Source organism: Myodes glareolus, chromosome 19 (assembly GCF_982192425.1).
Source record: "Myodes glareolus chromosome 19, mMyoGla1.1, whole genome shotgun sequence".
Classification (NCBI taxonomy): Eukaryota; Metazoa; Chordata; class Mammalia; order Rodentia; family Cricetidae; genus Myodes; species Myodes glareolus.
Window position 1 is genome coordinate 22,392,433 of NC_142044.1, and position 20,803 is coordinate 22,413,235.

The 20,803-nt window shown below is 47.2% G+C and overlaps 1 long non-coding RNA gene across 1 annotated transcript; it reads left to right on the forward strand.

Moving 5' to 3' along the window:
* Positions 1 to 2,180: 2,180 nt before the first annotated feature.
* On the forward strand, positions 2,181 to 12,381 carry LOC146891091 (uncharacterized). Its single transcript, XR_014998038.2, has 3 exons — positions 2,181 to 2,550; positions 2,693 to 2,868; positions 12,045 to 12,381. It is a non-coding gene; the product is annotated as an uncharacterized LOC146891091 (long non-coding RNA).
* The last annotated feature ends 8,422 nt before the right edge of the window (positions 12,382 to 20,803 follow it).

Genomic DNA, 20,803 nt, shown 5'->3' on the forward strand with positions numbered 1-20,803 from the left:
TGAAAGCCCATATTCTCATGTTGTGGAATACTTGTTTAACTATGCAGAGATGGGTTGTGTTTGTTTAACTATGCAAAGATGTGTTGCTGTTTTATCTGATTAATCAAATAAAAAGTTGAATGGCCAATAGTGAGGGAGAAGGTATATGTAGGACTTCTGGACAGGGAGAGTAAGTAGGAGGGGAAATTTAGGCTCAAGAGAAGGAAAAAAAGAGATATCTGGGGCCAGCCAGACAGACATGGGGGAAGCAGGAAATTAGGACATACAGAATGAAAGAAAAGTAAAAAGTCATGCGGCAAAATGTAGGTGAATAGAAACAGGTTAAATGAAGTTATAAGAGCTAGTGGGATGGGCCAAAGCTAAGGCCGAGCGTTCGTAATCAATAATACATCTCCGTGCCTTTATTTGGGAGCTGGTTAGCAGTCCAAAGAAAATTCCAAGTACAGCCTCAGGCTTGGAGTTGGCTTTCTCCGCTACCTTTGCATGGCTGAGAAGCGAACTCTCAGCTTTCCGCTCCTGTGGCCGTGCCTCTCCACGGTGTACTCTTACCTCTCTGGAACTGTAAGCCAAAATGAAATCTTCTATAAGCCTGACCATGGTGTTTTAGCACAGCAACAAAAATGAACCAATAGTCACAGTGAGGTAGGAGGCAGAGAACTAGACGGTGAATGACAGGCACTGAGAAGGATGAGCCAGACGAAGGACCCGAGCACGCACAGCCTGGAAAGATGCCGAGTTCGGATTCCACTTAAAGGTCAGGACGCTGTCTGAGTCTTTGACGAGAAAAGTGAAATGTCCAAAGAAAAGTCCAAGTTCTCTCTAACTGCTCTCAAATTTGCCAGAACGACTGTTTCCTAAGCTGACTCTCTGAGGAAGAAATATGAGTTACTGTCAAATCCTTCTTTGGACGTGGAGAGGGCCGTCAACAAATGACGAGTCAGGGTACCACAGTGGCGAGAGTCTGAGTGCGTTCCACACGTAGAGTGGTGTTTGATTTTGAAATCATAGTTCCTGGGTCTATAATGCCTCAAACCAATGGAGTAAGCCTTCTAGGGCCGGAAATGGGAGTGGGATATTTTTAGGAAGGAGCCCTTCCTCTGTCCCCAAACCACACTCCGGCACCGCCCAGTCCCAGTGGGTCATCACTGTTGTCTACCAGCTTTCATCTTTAAGAGGTATGGGCATGCTGCAGTGTTGCAAGCTGCCGGGAATGCCTGACCAAAAACTGCTTCAGGTGTCATCAAAAGCTGCCTCCCTTTTTCTTGAGCCCTGGCTTGCTGGCTTCCTTACGAAATCTGTTACAGGCAGGAAGAAGTCAGAGCCCTGCCCGAGGCCACGGGTTTGACTTTGTGGGTATGCCATGCATGCTCTAACCAACCATCTAACTTCTTCTTGCCTTACCTCATACATCCATCCCCGATCACTTTCCACCAGCTCATGACTGACACCAAACCCTACCAGAAGAGTTACTACGTAGTTGTGGGGATGCACTGAGCTGCTTGACAAACTGTTCACTGAGGGGGGCGGGGAGCGCTGTGGCTGCCATTTTCTTCACCTCCGTTGAGGAGAAAGTCCTTTGCTGATCCATGACAATCTGACTAAGCTTGTTCTTTCCGATTTGGTGAGTAAGGCAGCCGCTCAAGCCACCTCAGCGTCTCCTCTTCCTCTTTTCCGTGGTTGGTCAGCACTCCCTTCTGTAGGATGTGAGGCCGGATTCCGGTGAGTCAAAAGAAAGAATGACAAAGACGTGATCGTTCTGATCGGGCAAGCTTCGTTCAGGAGTTAGCTACCTGGCTATCCTATCTGGGAGAGCCTGTATTTCCTCCCTCAGTTGACCCAAATTCAGCCTTCCTTTAGTTGAGGGCCACAGGAGCCAGAGTTCCAGGTTGGAGACCATGAACCAGTCAGTCCATCTCCCTGGGGCCCACGTCTGTTGTGTGGACAGACAGGTTTTACAGCCCACTCAGCAGTCAGTTCTGCTCCCGCAGGGCAGGTAGCTCACTTTTTTTTTTTTTTTTTTAACTCAAAGACTGTAGACTTGGATCCTCAAGTAAGCCTGAGACACTCCACAGGAGTTCAGACAATGTAATGCCAACATCTAAAACAGCGAGGCTGTCCATGTCCTGAAGTCACCTTTTTCTGGGAGGCCCAGAAGAGTTCTCTCAGTTTTCAGCCAATCATCCCTCCCACGCTTTCCTTCAATTCCCCAGAGGGTAGTAATGCCCACTAACCCGCAGAGCCTGTTTATCTAGGACTGGGCAGTTCACAGCTATGGCTGAACTGATCTGGAAGGGGACTCCGCTCCACAAAGCAGAGCTAAACCTCTTCCCTCGTGTCTATAGCTAAAATTATCCAAAGGGATGTTCAGGCCTCTTTGACTTGACGCCGGCAGAAATGGATGCTACCCGCCTCCCCGCAGGGTGCAGGTGCTTTGTCGGATGTTAGAAACCGGAAATGAAGCAAAGTTCCTACTGGAGACTCAGCAGACAGGTGAGGAGAGAGACCTGAAGAAGTCTCCCCACTACAGCAGTGACAGACGCTCTGATGGGGGTAAGTAAGTACAGGTGCAAAGGAGAGAAGACACGTAGAAGACCCAGCTAGCTAAGAGCCATGGTGCTTACACCTCCGTTGGTCCTTCCGTGTTTTCTTTTCCTTTTTTTTTTTTTAACAGTTTATATGCATTTTCACACAGGAGATCAAACACTGACTCACAAACACCCAGTGAAGGAGGCAAGACAGCAGGCGCTTCACCCTACAGACTGGGAGACAGCAGACAGACTCCCAGGTTCAGATCCAGCAGTTACAGATGACAGAGACATGACCTTGGCCTGTGAGCACGGCCCTGAGCCAGGCCTGGATGAAGCCCTGGTGAGTGTTGTCTCTTCTTTTCCACAACTCGTCAAAACAGACCTAATTTTTTCCTGCCAGAAAGAATTTTGATAAAATATCCCTACCGTCCATCTTGCCTTTGTAATCCGTTTCAAATATCCGTGGAATGAAATAAATCCTCTCGTTACCGAGTGACCGCTGTAGCCATTCACAGACAATTCCTTCTGTCTCTCCCAACGGGAACTCCAGACTCATGAGAAAACTCCCATGGGGGCCTTCTCACTCCTCATTCCTCAGACTGCTTTCTGTCTCAATGAAGTTGACGTGTGCGTGTGTGTGTGTGTGTGTGTGTGTGTGTGTGTGTGTGTGTCTGGTTTCACTCAGTTGTGATGGTCTCAAATTCCATCCGTGTTATTGCTTTGTGTTCAGGCCGTACATTAGTCCTTTGTATGGTGCATGTGCTTCTGTGTCCGTTTGCTAGAACCCACCACATCACAGCTTGAGGGAGGGCGTTTCAGTCCGTAGTCCTCAACTCTGACGATTCGAGGTTAGGAGAAGGGCAGAAGGTAATGGTGGCATGTGGCAGAGTCTACTCAGTTCATGGCAGACAGGAGGACGTGGCAGTGGATAGGAACAGAGAGATAGAGATAGACTGACAGATAGATAGATAGATAGATAGATAGATAGATAGATAGATAGATAAATAGATAGATAGATAGATATCAAGCAGGGCATGACATAGGCTCCTAATCACCCATTGCTCCCAGCTAGGCACTTCCTCCTAACTTTTCCAGAACCTTCAAACATAGTGCCCCCAGCTGGTGATTGATCTTTCAGTACTCTGGCCTCATTAAGGAACACAGCATATCCAGACTATAACCTGTCAGGTTAAACCACTTGCTTCTCAATGCCTCTGCGGATGGCCACTGGGCAGCTTCTCCTTTGGACTATGGAAAACAGTGGAGCCATGAACATGGGTGTAAAAATGTCTTTGATTAAGGGATAGTCTTAAGCTTTTGGAACTGGAATTTCTACATGTTCATCAAATAAGCAGGAGAATCAGGTCTTGTAACTCCAAAGATGAACCTCCTAACCATTGTGCGATCTTGCCCTTAGAAATCATGATTTTAGCCGGGCAGTGGTGGTGCATGTCTTTAATCCCAGCACTTGGGAGACAGAGGCAGGCGGATCTCTGTGGGTTCCAGGCCAGTCTGGTCTATAAAATCTAGTTCCAGCACAGTCTCCAAAGCTACAGAGAAACCCTGTCTCAGGGAGAAAGGAAAAAGAAAGAAAGAAAGAAAGAAAGAAAGAAAGAAAGAAAGAAAGAATTTTATCATTAAACTACTTAGGTTCAGAATATAGCTCTGCCATTTACTGACTGATTATAACATTCAACAAGTCACGTAGCCTCCTGAGCTATGGTTAGGAGTATGTGAAGCAATGGGTTTGACCGTATTGCTATGCACCCAGCAGGTGTGAGTATCATGCTAGCACCATTGTCAGTATACACGTGGTAGGAAGTTCATAGGCAAGGTGACCCAAGAATTCAAGATCTCCGATTCCTTGACTGGAACTAACCAGGTGGACAGCAGGGTCCTTGGGCGGATGCTGTTCTAACCAGCTGAGCTGTGGGTTGTACCTGCCGCCTTTGGTGTTGTGCCACCGTCTGGGAGGAGCCAGACGCCTAACCTGGATCTGCCTGCCAACCACACTTCTGTCACAACCAGGGCTGAGGCTGTCCTAGGCATGTTGTGTAAATGACAGCAAGTTTAAGAGGACACTGCCTGGGAGCCAAGAGATGAGAACCTCATCCAGGGCAGTCACTAGACAGGTCTTCTCCCTCCCTTCTGAATCTCGCTTTTCCTCGCCTGTAAATTTAATGATGATTGCCAAAGTCTTTGTGTTCTGGAGACTTCTAGACTGTGACCCCCCACCCCATGTTGGGTAAGGCAAGGCTTGAGTGTTGTAGCCAGCCTGCGAGCAAACCTGCGATCAGCCTACACTTCGGGTAACATTGACCCACAGGCATTCAGCACGCCAGGCTTGGATTTCCTCATCACTGAAAATGGAAGGAGATAACAGCCTGTGTCACAGGGCATGTGAGGGCTTGTCAGATGATATGCCTGGCGTAATTTAGTGCTCAGTAGAGGATGGTGTTTATAGAATGAGTATTCACCAGGAGCCGCCCCCCCCCCATCCCCTCTTTTTTTTTTCTTTTTCTGAGACAGGGTTTCTCTGCATAACACATAGCTCTGGCTGTCCTGGAACTTGCTTTGCAGGTTGGCCTCAAACTCCCAGAGATCTGCTTGCCTCTGCCTCCTAAGCGATGGGATTAAAGGGGTGCACCATGATCAACCCGACAAGGCTCTCTCTTACACGGTGTTGGGGATCACACCCAGGGTTGTTCACATAGTAGAGTGTCCTGCCACTGAGCTACATCCGCAGTCCCTCATCTATTTCTTGACTCCTAGATAAAAGACTAAGAATAGCAAGGAGGAGAGAAGAAGCAAACGCTCTCCTTTCTTTTATTTTCTGCCCTCAACAATGAATCTTGGCTTTCCGCTCTGAAGATAGGACCAGCTACAACCTAACTCAAACGGCTGCAATGGGACTTCAATGAGATAAGCAACATATGCCCCCTAACAGGTCAACGAAAGGGTATAAGTGTAAGTTCGGTTCCAGTTTTAAAGTTTCAGAAGCATTCCTTTTGTACCTGTTTGCAGGAAGTAAGTTGGTGCGATTCCTACGATGTGAAATTTGGCAGCAATTACAAAAACAGCAAGTCCATTTACCTCTAACCCAGTGTTTCCCCTCCAATTACAGTTTAAACTTGGAAGGCCCCTCTGTCTACAGTTGTTTGGTATTTATAGTGCCTGTCATGACAGTGACCTGTTTCAGATGACGGAGTAAGTTTTGTGGACTAGAAAACCACATGGCTATGAGGAAATGACAGAGAAACCCTTCCTGCTTGAAGGTGGCAAGATCACTAAGAAGTGTTGTTCCCTGAGAGAACCGAGGGGCAGAATGCTGTATGTCAACGCTCTGCGATAGACAGTCCTCAGGGAAGGCAGGGGGTGGAAATATATGAGCAGATCAGCAAGTAAACACGCTACATAAACATTAGAATACCTCTGTGCGGGGGTTGGGGAGGTGGCTCAGTGTTAGTTTTGTCACTTTGACACAAACTAGAGTTATCTGGGAGGAGGGTGGAACCTCACTTGAGGGAGTGCCTCCATCAGATTGGTCTAGGTGCAAGTCTGTGGGGGCATTTCCTTGATTGGTGATTGATGTGTGTGGCCCCGCCCACTGTGGGAGGTACCACCCCGGGCCCACCTCCTGGGTTCTAGAAGAAAGCAGGTTAAGCAAACCATGGGAACAAGTCAGTCTTCACTTGTGGTTCCTCTGTGGCTCCTGTCTCTACTACTCCTTGAGTTCTTGCGTGACCTCCCTCGATGATGGGCAGTGATGTGGAAGTGTAAGCCAGATCAACCCCTTCCTCCCCAGGAGGCTCTTGGTTGGAGTATTTGATCATGGCAACAGGAAGCAAACAGGGATACTCATCCTGTATAAGCTTGAGACCCGAGTTTGAGCCCCAAAACCCACATAAAAGGCTGGGTGTGGGCTGTCAAGATGACTCAGCTGGGAAAGGGGCCTACCATCCATCCTGACCACGCGAGTTTGATACCTGGGATTCATGTGGTAGAGAGAGAACTGACTCCCTCACACGGTCCTCTGACCTCCTTCATGTGAATGCTGTGCACTCCATCTAAAACATAATATATATAATATATTATATATATATAACATAATATAATATAATTATATTATTATATATAATAATAATATAATATATATATTATTTAAAAAGTATAAATACTGAGTGTCGTGTGTTTGTAATCTGTTTGGTGAAGCAGAGACAGACAGATTCCTGGAGTTCTTTTACCACCCAGCATAACCTACTCAGCAAGTTCCAGGCCAGTGAGAAACTCTATAACACACACACACACATACACACATACACACACATACACACCCCAAAACCAAAAACCAAACCAAAAAAACAAAAGCAAAAACCAAAATAGTAACAAAAACAACAGAAAAAGTGTATGGCACTTGAGGAATGAGACACTGACCTCTGGCATCTACTGTCACCTGTACCTCCCCATCCAACATACATGCACATATACAAAGACAAGAAGAAAAAAAACCCAAAAATCTCCAGAAGGTCACACAGCAAGCCTGAAGTTCTGAGAAATAGACAAGGAAGGGAAGATTTATCGTTTTAATAATTATAATCTATAACCTTGAGAAGATGGTATTACTGTTTCGAAACTTAAAATCTTATTAAGAAAAAAAAAGAAGATGGGGATGGAAGGGAGGGAGGCAGGGAGGGCGGGGCCCCATTCCTGTAGTCCTGGGCAAAGTGAGAGCCATCAGATACAGCTGAGGGAGGGGAGCGAGGCGAGGTAGTGGGAGATTTGTGAAGCCTTGTGCTGGGGCCTGGATGACAAGGGAGGAGATAACACTTGGCAGATAGAATCAGACACGAGGAGAGGTGGCTTCTCTGCCTGGCAGGCTGTCTTCTGGCAGGGGTGTGAGAGAAAGCCTGGGGTCAATCCTTATTTTCCACACTGCTCCCACAATCCCCCTCCTTGACCACCTTCTCACCCCGAAAGGGAGAACACAGGCTTAGCTTCCACACTCCCTCTCTTGACAAAGGGGCACAGAGTGAAGGTAGAACCTAGAATGTCTTTTGTTTTTTCAGTTGCCTGACATCTTAGATGAACGTGCACTGTGAGCGTCAGGATCAACAGCCCAGTCTTCTGGAAATGGGTGAGACTTGGGCATACGTCAGGCCCAGGTGTGATGTTCATTCTCCACATGAGCTCCCCTCTGATTCCTGGACAGGTTGTTCACAGAGTGGTCACCTCCTGCTCAGGAATTTTAACAATTTCCTGTCATTTGCGGTATCATTAGATAGCTGGTCAGGTATGATCAAGTTTGAAGGCCACCATGGATGGTTCCCCTCCTTCATAACCAGCAGCTTGAGGAGCCACAGGACTTTGATAATTGGTCAAAAGAATGGGATGTGATTCACATCTCTGGCCCTGGGTAGCTCTATGACCATCTCAACTGCTCAAAAGCTCAGAATGCTGCTATACATCCTGGAGGCTTTCCAGTAAAGGACAAAGACATTCCATTGTTCCCCCCATAAAAGTGAATCTGAATGAGTCTGTTGGTCACCTGATCTGGAAAACACCCACCCCGGGAAGTTATAATTCTAAAACACCTTAGGAAATAGTAGAAAGCTTACCTAAAGTAGGTTGGTAAAACAGTCTCTCTGGATACTGGTCACTCTCACCCTTGAGAGTGTGTTCCACCTAAGCGGTCTCCCGGGCATTGTCAACATCATCCCCCGAGGCCACCACTTTTCTCTGTGATAAACTACCCCTTCTTCTTCACGCTCTGCCTGTCTCATCTGAATTCTTGAGACTGAGATCACAAGGGCTGAGGAACTGAGTGGAGTCCAGAGTGAGATTCTGGCTACAGCGTGAATTTAGAGATGAGTACAGTCTCTCTCTCTCTCTCTCTCTCTCTCTCTCTCTCTCTCTCTCTCTCTCTCTGTGTGTGTGTGTGTGTGCACGTATATGTCTGATTGTTTTTATTAGCATTTGACTTTCAGCAAAGCTCCTCGCCCGGACTTAGCATGTTGCTATTGTAATCATATTGACACATGTGATGTGCACCAATCAGGGCCTTAGATGCTTTGCCTGTCATGATAAAATGCTCTGCTAAAGGCAACTCAAGGTGGAAGGCTTTGCTTAGGCTCATGGTTAGAGGTCATAGGTTGTCACATCCACGGTCAAGAAGCAGATAAGAATGAAGAAGGTTCGTGTTATACTCACCTGTTTTTAATACAGCCCAGAATCCCACCCCAGACAGTGATGCCACTCACAGTGGACCGGTTTTCTCACCTCAAGATAATCTCCAGATACATGTCTTCCAGGTCATTCTAGATCTTATGAGGTTGAGCACTGAGCACAAAAATATATTCATGGAAACCCATTAATGGATGTAATGCAATTTAACGGTTTCTTCTCACCTCTGCTATCTCCTTTACTCTCCACATTCCCCTTCCATTTGGGAGTTTATTCAAGAAATGTTTAGTGAGTACATGTGTCATCAGAGATGCTGTGGTGGGTCTTAGAATTTCAGAGTTAAAATATGGCCATGCTATCCAAGGTCTAGCCTAGGCATCAAGATCAGAACATACACAAAATGATACATGACCAAGGATACAAGGTGATGTGGGGACCCAGAGAAGGGAAGTCCAGCCCAACCGATGAAGCCAGGGTTCAGCGTTAAGAGAGAAATAGACAAAAGCAGGCGACGTGAGGGAGTAAGCTGAGAGCGGAAAGCCAGGAGACTCCATATTTCAGAGGAGGGTGCTGGGATGGATGCAGGAGATTGCAGAGAATATAACAGTTGGAATCACAGAGGACTTTTGAAAAGTGGAAGAAAATTGAAGGAGAATGGAGAGAGAGAGAGAGAGAGAGAGAGAGAGAGAGAGAGAGAGAGAGAGAGAATCTCATTAAAGATGAAGATTGAATTCAAAGAGAGGGACCAGGACCACAGTGTAGTTCCCAGGCTGAGTTGTCCCTGCTCCACCCTTCCCTCCTAAATTGAATTTAGCCCAGCTAGGAAGCTTCATGTAACTGGTAAACAATGGTAACATGAGACTCTAATCTCAAGTTCTCAGGGACCCAGAAAGGGAAATCACTGAGTCAGCATCTTCAAAAGGCTTTCCTGGACCACTTAGCGTCTTTCCCAATGGTGGAAGAAGTTTGACTGGGTGCAACCTTAGGTGGATGTGTCTAACTGTGTTACTTACTCCTCAAGAAACTTCTTAGCTCGAGACCCGTTCTTTTTACACAGGGCCTTTCCTTACAGGCTTGGCATCCTTCCCCAGGGGAGTGGTCTGTCTGGTTCTCTCCTCCAGACACCCAGGGCTGATCCTCAAGAATCTGCCTCAGCACCAGCACAAGTCTGAACAGGGCCTGAAGACCGGCTCCAACCACAACCTCATTGTCCCACACTGGGAGGTGGGTCGTGTCCCTGCTTGTTTGGGAACAGCAAAGCCTGAGTAGTCAGCAGGAGACCTGTGTGGAGGTGGGGCCTTGTCTGGTGTGTGGCCCAGGAGTGTGAAGAAGGGAAACCCCAGGGAAGATCCAGGTCTTGGGAGAGGGTAGGGGTGACAACCAGCTCCTGCTCCCCAGAGGGTGTGAAGCTGCAAGTCAGGATAAGTAACAGAATGATGGGGTTGGAGGTGGCTAAGAGGCTAAGGCTGTCTAGCGCTGGGGTTCTGGAAACAGTTCCTGAGAAGAGACTCATGAAGGCAGTTGCTTCAAGAGAGGAGCAGGACCGGAGTGCAGAAGCGGGATAGGGACGAGGAAGGAGCAACAGCCAAGAGGGCTGATCTTGAAGAAGTAACAATGTGTCTATCTTTGGGCTTCCCAAGAAGACAGAGGGCTTCCCACCAAGTACCAGCCTTAGTTCCCCCAGAGGGCGCTGTATGTAACCACGCCTCCACCAGGACGAACAGGGCTCTCACGCTCCTCCACTTAGCTGTGACTAAGGATTCCTCAAGACCTAAATCCCCTGTGGGTGCAACAGCTTGAGTCTCCCAAAGACAAACCCCGGGTGGCCGAATGCAGGACACCAGCGGCAGAAAAGGACAGAGATTAGAGACAGGTGTTCAGAGGACGTGGAAGGAAGGAAGGCGACAGAATCTGGGGGCGGGCTGCACCAACGAATGCTATGTCCTGGCTTTGTTTCTGCCTCTGTGACCCAGGCCAAATGACTTAATCTTATGGACATGTTTTGCCAACTGTACAGTGGGGACACTCCCTGCCACAGGGTGCTGCGCAGGATAAACAAGATAACGCGAACAAAGGGGTTCAGCATGGGGCCTGGCACTCAATAATTAGCGCCTGCGTCTTATCTGGCCACATCCTCCTGGGTGGGCTTAACCTTGGGGACTCCAGTGCAGGGGACCTGAGTGCCAGACCTCTGCTTCTGGGCTCTGCACGTCTCTTCCTTCTGGAAGTTTCCTCCCTCTCCTCTGCTTCAGACTCAAGCCTCATTGGCCATTAGCATCTTATCGGAGGACTTTACCTTTTGTCTCCGCAGCTCCCCAGTTACTTCCTCTCCTTGCACTTGTTCCTTGAAGCATCACAGAGTAGACTATTCTAGAACCCAGACTCTGGAGCTGAAGACCCAGATTCAAATTCTTGCCTCAATACAGGGATATGATGGTGGGAGACTCACTGCCTCTTGGAGTGTTAGGAGGCATTGAGAAGTTTATGGTGGAAGGCAGGGTGCAGTGAGTCTCGGGGTGCATCGCCACGTCCCCCTCTGGGCTCTTCTCTGATTTGCAATGTTCTGGTTTATCATTTTCTCACCTGTCTCTCACTCAGGTTGAACTTCCTCACTGCCTACCTTCAGTCCCTGCTGCCTCCCCCTAAAAGCCCAGGTGATAAACATGGGCACAGTTACAATCATGAACAGGCATTTTTGGGTTTTCTGTGTCCCTGTGCCAGATTTTATCTGTGCTTCATTTTCATGTAAAAATTACATTTATTTATCTATTCGTGTGTGTGTGTGTGTGTGTGTGTGTGTGTGTGTGTGTGTGCATATACATGCAATGGTTTGAGTATGCAAAGCAGACAGCACTTTCAGGAGACAGCATTTTGTGGGTTCTGCTGATCAAATTCAGGTTGTCAGATTTGGCAACAAACACCTTAGCCAGCTCAACCATCTGGCCAGGCCCCCATGCCACCTTTTAAAAATAAAAGGCCGTCAACAGTTAGAACTTGCTTAAGTTTATGCAGCTTCCAAACCTCAGAGGCTGGAATCCCACCCACCCATCACTGGGGCTCCTGCACTCTCTGTCCCCCAGAGACCAGATCCGTGACCATGGTAGAGTTCACATTCCCAGTCCCACCTCCCTCCCACCTCTGCTGTTACCACAGACTGACTTGCATCTCATCCGTGGGATGTATTGCCAATCTTCCTTGCTAGACTACAAGCCTTGAAGGTAGGGGTTGTTTTTGTCCCGATGTTTTTATCCCAGGACACCTGGGGCCTGGCATATCACATCACAGATGATAAATGTATGTGACGGCTAATCTTCATTGTCACCTTCCCCGATCTAGGATTGCCACGGAGACACCTCTGCGCATGTCCTGGAGGGGGTTTCCAGAGAGGACTAACTGAGGATGGGAGACCCACCCTGAACACGGGTGACAATCATGTCATGGCCTGAGTGAATGGAAGGAGAGCACCCGCATTCACCTTCCTCTGCAGTCTGACTGTCAACACCGTGTTCCCACCACCACGCCTCTCCCACCACGGTGGACGGAACCCTCAAACTGCAAGCCAAAAATAAGTGCTTTCTTGCTCAGGTTGCTTGCGACAGGTATTGTGCCACAGCAATAAGGACAGTAACTAATATGCTATTGGTTTGTTAAATAGATGATTTAGCCTAACCTACTCCGGAACAGGAGTTAAGGAACGTTTGATTTTACAAGATAATTCTAGATTGTTTTCAAAGCAGTCATACCAATTCACACTCCTCCGGCTATGTGTAAGGGCTGCTGTGGCTCCATCTTCTCTGGCACGTGGCACTATCACACTGTATTATGTGACAGGCTTTTATAGGGAACCCATTCCCTCTGGTTCCCATTGTTGGTTGTGTGGAGCCTGTGATGGTCAGTGTCAGTTCTTAACTGCCAACTTGCTACAGCCTAGAACCAACTAAGGCAGAGGTTCTCAACCTATGGGTTGTGACCTCTTAGTGGTCAAATGACGCTTTCACAGGAGTTGCCTAAGACCATTGAAAAACACAGATATTTATATTACAATTCACAACAGTAGCAAAATTACAGTTATGAAGTAGCAACACAGTTTTATGGTTGGGAGTCACCATAGCACGAGGAACTAGATTTAAGGGTGGCAGCACTGGGAAGAATGAGAACCAGTGACCTAAGAAGACGGCCTTGATTGAGGAATTGTCTAGATAAGGTTGTCATGGGGAAGGATGACACGATGATTTCAATCAATCAAAAGGCCCAGGAAGGCATACTGAGGACAGGGGACACATTTGGTCTGGGGTGTCGCGCCCGCCTCACCAGCAAAGGAAAACACAACACTGGACTCTTCTCACTGCGGTTTTATTCAGGCCCTTTGAATCATCTTCTTTACCCTCTCGCTACCTCTCGCAACCTCTCGCCCTGGGGAAAAGTCAGTCTACAGCTTAAATAGCCTCTGGGTAGCCAACCCCAGCAAGCCACGTGGGAAACGCAGATAGGTCCAGAAACGTGGAAGCAAGCCAGATCTTTAGCATCAGCCATATATGGAGTTGTACACACCTGAGAGCACTCATCGTTGGAAAGGTGGAAGGTAGAAACCAGCGCCACCTTTAAGGTGTGGCATCATGCGGCTCTCTACAGTTCTCCCTTTTTGTTTTAGATGCAACAGGCAAGAGTGAGGCCTGATCTCTGAATATAGAAAGACATTGGGACCTTGTACTGATCCTCATTCAGGTGCCATCCACCCGAAGAGTATCAGACCAGTCCGATACCTTTTTTCAGAGGTGGGATCTAGGGTATCAAGCCACATGCAATCAGGCATGCTCTTCTCTGGGTCCAAAGCGGCTGACCCTGAGTGCAGTGCTTAGCCTCACATCCTGAGCGTGACAATTCTATGATCATCAACCATGTGTAGGGGGACTGTCTTGCTTCAATGGCTGTAATGGCTTTAATAATCATGGCTGCTCCGCGCTACTGTAAAAGCCTGATCTTGCATATACACCACAGGCAAGCCAGGGAGACTAACACCAGTAGGCCTGTTAACATTCCCAAGCCCACCCACTCTTTTAGATGATTAATGGTGGCAGTAATCCATGATGAAAATCCTGTGGTTAATTCTGCATCCACTCGGGTAGAGTTCACCGTGACGATGGCCACCATCAGCTGCTCCATCATGGTATCAAATTCTCCAGTCCAATTACCTAAAAGATAACTAGACAACTGTTTAGACAAATTTACAGTACGGGTAAAGTTCTCATATTGTATGCTAGTTTTTTCCATAAAATGGGAACTCCTTCCCCAGCGGCCCCTAAGAAAATCCCAGCCCCTGCCCTGAAGGGCGTTGCTGTACAGATATAGGGTCTTTCTGCCCCTACAGTCTTTTTCCCAATCCGAAGCTTGGATGATATCCCATCTTTTTCATTATCTGTTGTGAAGCATGGGAATCCTCATTACTGAGTCTAAATCCCATGTCTTTCAACACATCCCTCCCCCACAAAGAAATGGGTAGCTCTAGGACATAAGGTTGAATACTCCCTGAATGGCCTTCATCATCACTCCACTGTAACTGTCTAGCACTTATATCTGGGGCTCTTGCAAAACCTAGGCCTTGTAAGGTTTGAGAGGAAGCCTGAATTGGCCATCCTGATGGCCAATCCTTCTTGGCTATAATGCTTTTGTCAGCACCTGTATCCAACAGACCAAGAATGTATTTTCCATCTACTTTAAGCGTTAAAACTGGCCGTTGGTCCAAGTCAACGGACAAAAAGGTTAGGTCCGTGCCCAAGGAGCCAAAACCTCTATCTCCCCTTTCTACAGGGCAGGCTTCAAACCGCTCATGAAGACTGGGAAGGAGTACGAGCTGAGCAATTAGATCTCCAGGAGAAATTGCAGAAATGCCTTTAGGTGACTCTACCATAATTTTAACTATTCCAGTATAATCTGGATCTATAACCCCAGGATGAACTTTTAGACCCCTCAATGTTGTGGAAGACCTTCCTATAACTAACCCTACTGTTCCTGGATCCAGAGGCCCCTTAAAGTCTGATTCTACAATCTGAACCCCCATTCTGGGAGTCAATACAAGTCTGCTGGTGGCACGGAGGTCCAGTCCTGCTGAGCCTGCAGTGTCTCTCCGCGGTCCCTCGGATGTCGGAGGGTTGGCCGCGCTCTCTGACACGTGTCCTCGTTCTGACTCACGACTGCCCTATATATTTGTGGGCCCTGAGGACGGGGGCCCACCACTCGTTTTTTGGACGGGAGCTTACAAGTGTGTGAGGCAAAGACCGGCCATTTATATCCTTTACAGACTGACATTCACTCGCCCAATGCTTCCCCTTTCTACATCTTGGACATACATCTTACTGAGCTAGACGCTGGCCACCAGGCCTTTGAAGAGCATCTTCTCTTTCTGGACATTGCCGTTTTAAAAGTCCCATTTTACCACACTTAAAGCAGGCACCTGAAGTTGCCTTTTTGTATGTGTTAGCTGCTGCTAGGCCTGCATTAGTAAGTGGCCCTCCCAGCTCTCTACAAACTTTCATCCATACCTCAAGGTCTCGGCTTTTATAAGGGGTTATAGCATTTCTACATTCCTTCGTGCATTGTTCGTATATCAGCTGTTTTATCAGTGGCATAGCCTGATCTGGATCCCCGAAAAGTCTGCCTGCAGCCTCAACCATGCGAGCGACAAAATCTGAGAATGGTTCCGTGGGACCCTGCAGAATCTTAGTAAGATTGCCGCTCACTTCCCCCAGGTTGGGCAGGGCTTCCCAGGCCTTAATTCCAATTTTTTTAACCTGTTCGAAGACTTGAACTGGGTACCCAGTCTGCTGATTGGCAAAACGACCTTGACCAAGTAACATATCCCTGTCCCGAGCATGATTTCCTGCTGCTTGATTGGCAGCCGCTTCCTCGTTTGCAAATTCTATCAAAAAAGCTTTCCAGTCTAAATGCTGCCCTGGGTTTAAATATGCACGTGCAAGTCCGCTCCAATCACCGGGCGTCATGCAATACTGGTTAAGGGCTTCCACCTGTGCCACCATGAGGGAAGCACGAGTCCCATATGTTCTTACAGACTCAGCCAGAGATTTAATAATCTTAAAATCTAAAGGTTCTTCATATCTGTTCCCCTGTGGATCTTGAAACACTGGATAAGCCAATTGTAATTCTGTCCTTACTGTATTCCAGACTCCTGGGCAAAAAGAATGCCCTGAGCTGCCATTCCCTGTAACATGTGGGGCCGGCTTGTTGGGGTTTCTGTCTGGCCCAGTACCCCAATAAGCCAGCAAGTCCCAAGGAAAATCACGCACAAGACTCCATAAGGTTATAAACTGATTGGCCCATAGGGTCAGGCTTCTTGTTAACTCTTATAACTTATATTAACCCATTATTCTGATCTATGTTAGCCATAATGGCTCCATACCTTTTTGAGCTGGGCAGGTTACATGCTGTCTCTTCGGTGGTCTGTACAGGAGTGGCTGAGAGAGAGCTTCTGCTTCCAGAATACTCCCAGTCTCTTTGCTCCACCCCTACTTCCTGTCTGGCTTTCCCGCCTATACTGCCTGCCTGGCCAATCAGCGTTTTATTAAAATATGATTGACAGAATACAGATAATTCTCCCGCACCAATTCCCTCCATTCGCATAAAGAGGGGGTACCGATAGCATTGCTTGGCATGAGGAAGGCTTGCAGCATTCCTCCCTTTTAGGGTCCCTCTTCACTCTCCTCTTTTTTCTCTTTCTTATTTTCGCTCTCTCCATCTTCTCTACAAGTGTCTGTAGCTCTTCCTCCGAATCCACAGATTCTGAATTCTCTATGTCCTCCTCACTGTCCATTTGTTTCGACCTCTCTTCCTGAAATATCTTTAAAGCAGCCTGTCTATTCTTTATTGCCTCATTATATCGTTGGCCCTCATGACAGTCTCTAATTAGTTTCCACATTGAATGCAGCAGCTCATTTAAAGCCGAAAAAATTGGTCGTGATTGAAATGCACCCATAGCCAACTATTAATATTTTCTTTTTAAACTTTAACTTTTGGTTTGATAATTTATGACACCTGCTCTTGCTTTCAGTTTTACAGCTTGCGGCACCTCTTTCACTTTCGATTTTACAGCTTTGCTAACTCATCCTAACCTATCCTAATTTATCCTAACTTATCCTAATTTATCCTAATTTTTCCTGCTCACTCTTTGTTTACAGAGGAGAGCAAACTACCCACTTTTGTCGTGGAACTTTAACCCCGCTTTTGTCACAGTTTCCCACTTTACCTGGGAATTTTACCAGTGCACTATCCTGCCCACAGCAAGTCCTGAGTTCAGACGAGAGGTTGTGTCTCTGTACGCCACTTGTTGTTCCTTTCCCCATAACGTTCTCGTTCTCGGGTTTCGGCACCAAATGTCGCGCCCGCCTCGCCAGCAAGGAAAACACCAGACTCTTCTCACTGCGGTTTTATTCAGGCCCTTTGAATCATCTTCTTTACCCTCTCGCTACCTCTTGCAACCTCTCGCCCCGGGGAAAAGCCAGTCTACAGCTTAAATAACCTCTGGGTAGCCAACCCCAGCAAGCTACGTGGGAAACGCAGATAGGTCCAGAAACGCGTAAGCAAGCCAGATCGTTAGCGTTAGCCATATATGGAGTTGTACACACCTGAGAGCACTCACCGTTGGGAAGGTGGAAGGTAGAAACCAGCGCCACCTTTAAGGCGTGGCATCACGCGGCTTTCTACACTGGGGTATGTTCTAGAAGCAGGATTCATGTCTAAAAGTCACAGGAATGTGAAAGGCATGAAGGACGGCAGTGAGAGTCATTCCTCACGTCATTCAACACCCTTGAACTTCACAGGCTCTGGGACGCATTTGCCAACATCTGTGGGCAAAGGAAATAACTCTATTTTCCAGATGCTTGTCTTTCTCTAAAAGGTCAAACTTTAACTACTTGTTTACTCCGTGTGTGTGCATGTGTGGTTATGTGCACATGTATGTACAGGTGTGTGTATATGAAGAGGTCAGAGTAGGGTATCAGGTGCTTTTCTTGATTGCTCCTCATCTTAGTATTTTATTTAAAGGACATTCTTATTTAAATTTGCATTGCATTTTTATTTATTTATTTATTTATTTATTTATTTATTTAGTGTGGGTGTGGGTAGGAGGATGGGTGTGGGGGTAATTTGGCGCAAGTGACAGTTTTCAAGAATTATTTCTCTCCTTTCCCATGTGGGTACCAGGGTTCAAACTCAGGAGGTCAGGTCTCAGCCGTCTTACCAGCCTCCTTCCGCCTTATTTTCTGAGACAGGGTCTCTCACTGAACTGGAAACTCGCAGTTTAGGGTATGGTGGCTGGCCAGTGAGTTGCTGGGAGTTTCCTGTTTCTGCTCCCCGATGCTGGCGTTGTAGGCACTCATGGCCATGTAACATTTTTTTAACATGAGTGCTGGGGTTTGAACTTAGGTCTTCTTATTTCAGAGCAAGTAGTCTTACCCACTGAGCCTTCTCTTCAGCTCAGGTCTGTCTCATAAACAGGACCTTAGTGGTGCTAATGATTGGTCTTCCCTTTGCTGACTTTCTTAGGCTTCCAATATGGTGGCTGTCCTGTACAGGCATTTCTGCCACTATGCAGAGCTGCTGCTGAGAAAGTCACAGTGTTCAGTGTTGTCCCGTGGTGACGGTGTAAGTTTGTCTGGAAATAAAACCTATTTCACTCTTCACTATGTAAGTCAAACGTATCTGTAGAGTGTGCTCAGTTCCAGGGTCTAAATTTTAAAGCAGATTATGTAATGACCAAAGTGGTGTTCTGGTGTTCACGACTCCTTGCAAAAGGATGAGAGAGAACCCTAACTCCCAGTATCTTACATAAATACCATGCACTAACCAGTTAGAGCCACTGGGGTACTGATACCCCACAGTATATGGGCACCACAAAATGTGACTTTATTCATTTATTTTTCGAGACAGGGTTTCTCTGTGTTGAAGCTCTTATTGTTGCGGAACTCACTCTGTAGAACGCCACTGTCCGGCTGTGACCTTATTTTCAAACAAGATAGTTGTGTTTTTGCTTAGTTATGATGAGGTCATGGTGGGGTAGTGCTGGTCCAGTATGACCAGTGTCTTGATAAAAGAAAGCCAGGTGAAGGACACTGCTGTGAACAGAGGAAAGACTGTGAAGAGAGAGAAAAGACAGCTGTCAACATGGTGAGAAGGGCCTCACTGCCTGCAGCTGCTGGCCACTAGCTTCCAGCACTAATACATAATAACTTTTTGCTGACTAAGCCATCTTGTCTCTGGTGCTTTGTTTCAGCAGTCTTAGCAGAGGGAAACTGCTCCCAGTCTCTATTCTGTCTCTCCAGTGAACGAAGATGGGCAGCTTGGGCTTGTGACCTAAGAGATACCAACCAAGGAGGGGTGTAGAACTTTCTGCTGTCGGGGCTCTTGACTGAGTACAGTGATTTGGATGAGAACGACTCCCATAGACTCTTAGATTAGAACACTTGGTCACCAGGGAGTGGCACTATTTGAAAGGATTAGGAGGTGTGGCTTTGTTGGAGTAATGGTGTTACTGGGGTTGGGTTTTGGAGGTTTCAAAAAGGCTATTGCAAGCCCAGAGTCTCCCTCGTCCTGCTGCCTGCAGATCTGGATGTAGAACTATCAGGTGCTTCTCCAGTACCGTGTCTGCCTGTGTGCCACCATGCTGCCCACCATGATGGCGATGGGCTAAACCTGTAAGTCAGTCCTCAATTAAATGTTTTTCTTTATAAGAGTTGTCATGGTCATGGTGTCTCTTCACAGCACTAGACACTAAGACACAGAGGGAAAAAAAACATTCTCTTCTCCTCAAAGGGAAATTGAAGGTTAGAAGCACCAGGAGGGTTGGCCACCATCCTGCTCTCCAAAATGAAGTCATTCTGAGGACAGACTTATAAAAAGGCTGAGAAAACGAGAAAGATGGAAAAGTCTCCCCAGTGCCATGAGGAGCATCTGGGTGAAAGCTTTGCCTGAAGCTGGCGAGCCTCAGCAAATCTTCTTTATCGTTTAAGCCCCCTTTTGAGTTGATTTTCCATGACAGGCAACTTGAAACATTGTAAATGATGCAGATGTCAACCGGCACCCATTTTTTTTTAGGGAAGGCTAATTAGTATGATGAGGGTGTATTAGGAACAACCAGGTAAAACAGGATTTCTAGCCCCCACCCCAGGCTGCCATCCAAGGGAACAAGTTGTCTCTTGAGAAGAGAATCAGGGTTCCTATGTGGTCCCAGAGGGCAGGCCTGATGAGACAGCTCCTCCTAGGCACAGGCAATGAGGAAATGCATTCTCTGTGGAGCATTCTAAAATGACGATAACAGTCATAGAGCATAGACGTGTTGGCGTTAGCGTCGCGTGCTGGAAATTCTAAACCACTTCGGTAATAAAATGTTCCATTTTGCATGGACAGACAGCGACTGCCACACCTCCACCACTTGCTATGCCACTGCCAACGAGGAGAAATTACAGGGAATTCAGTTTCAAAGCTAATAAAGAAAGAGCTTTCTAACAGGCAATAATGGAACGTGCTGTCTTGGGGTTGATGAATTATCCATTGCTGTGCCTTCCAAATAGAAGCTGGAATGTTACTCAGTCAATGACAGAAGCCCGTGGATTACCTTAAGTGACCTTGACGGCACCTGCTGGCTCCACGTCTCTGTAAAGAACGACAAGCGAATGACTGAGACAATGCTGCTCGGTTAAGAAAAGGGTAAAGTGGGGGGCACTTCGGGTGATTCCCATGAGGCCTTGAGTTGTGGTGAGGTAGAGATATTCCTGATTAACTGCAGGAACATTAATATTCTTGTGGACATTAGGAATCAGAGCACACAGGATTCTGAAATTAGGAAGTAAACTCTGTGGTTACTGATTGTAAGGCATACGGCATCCAGGGCTGGAGTTAACTCAGCAGTTAAGAGCACTTGCTGCTTTTCCAGAGGACTCAGGTTCAACTCCCAGCACTCACACGACAGCCCACAGCCATCTGTTAAGTCCAGTCCCAGGGGATCTGACCCACTCTTTCGGCCTCTGTAGACACCAGGCACATACACAGCACGCAGACATCTGTGCAGGCAAAAACCCTCACCTATA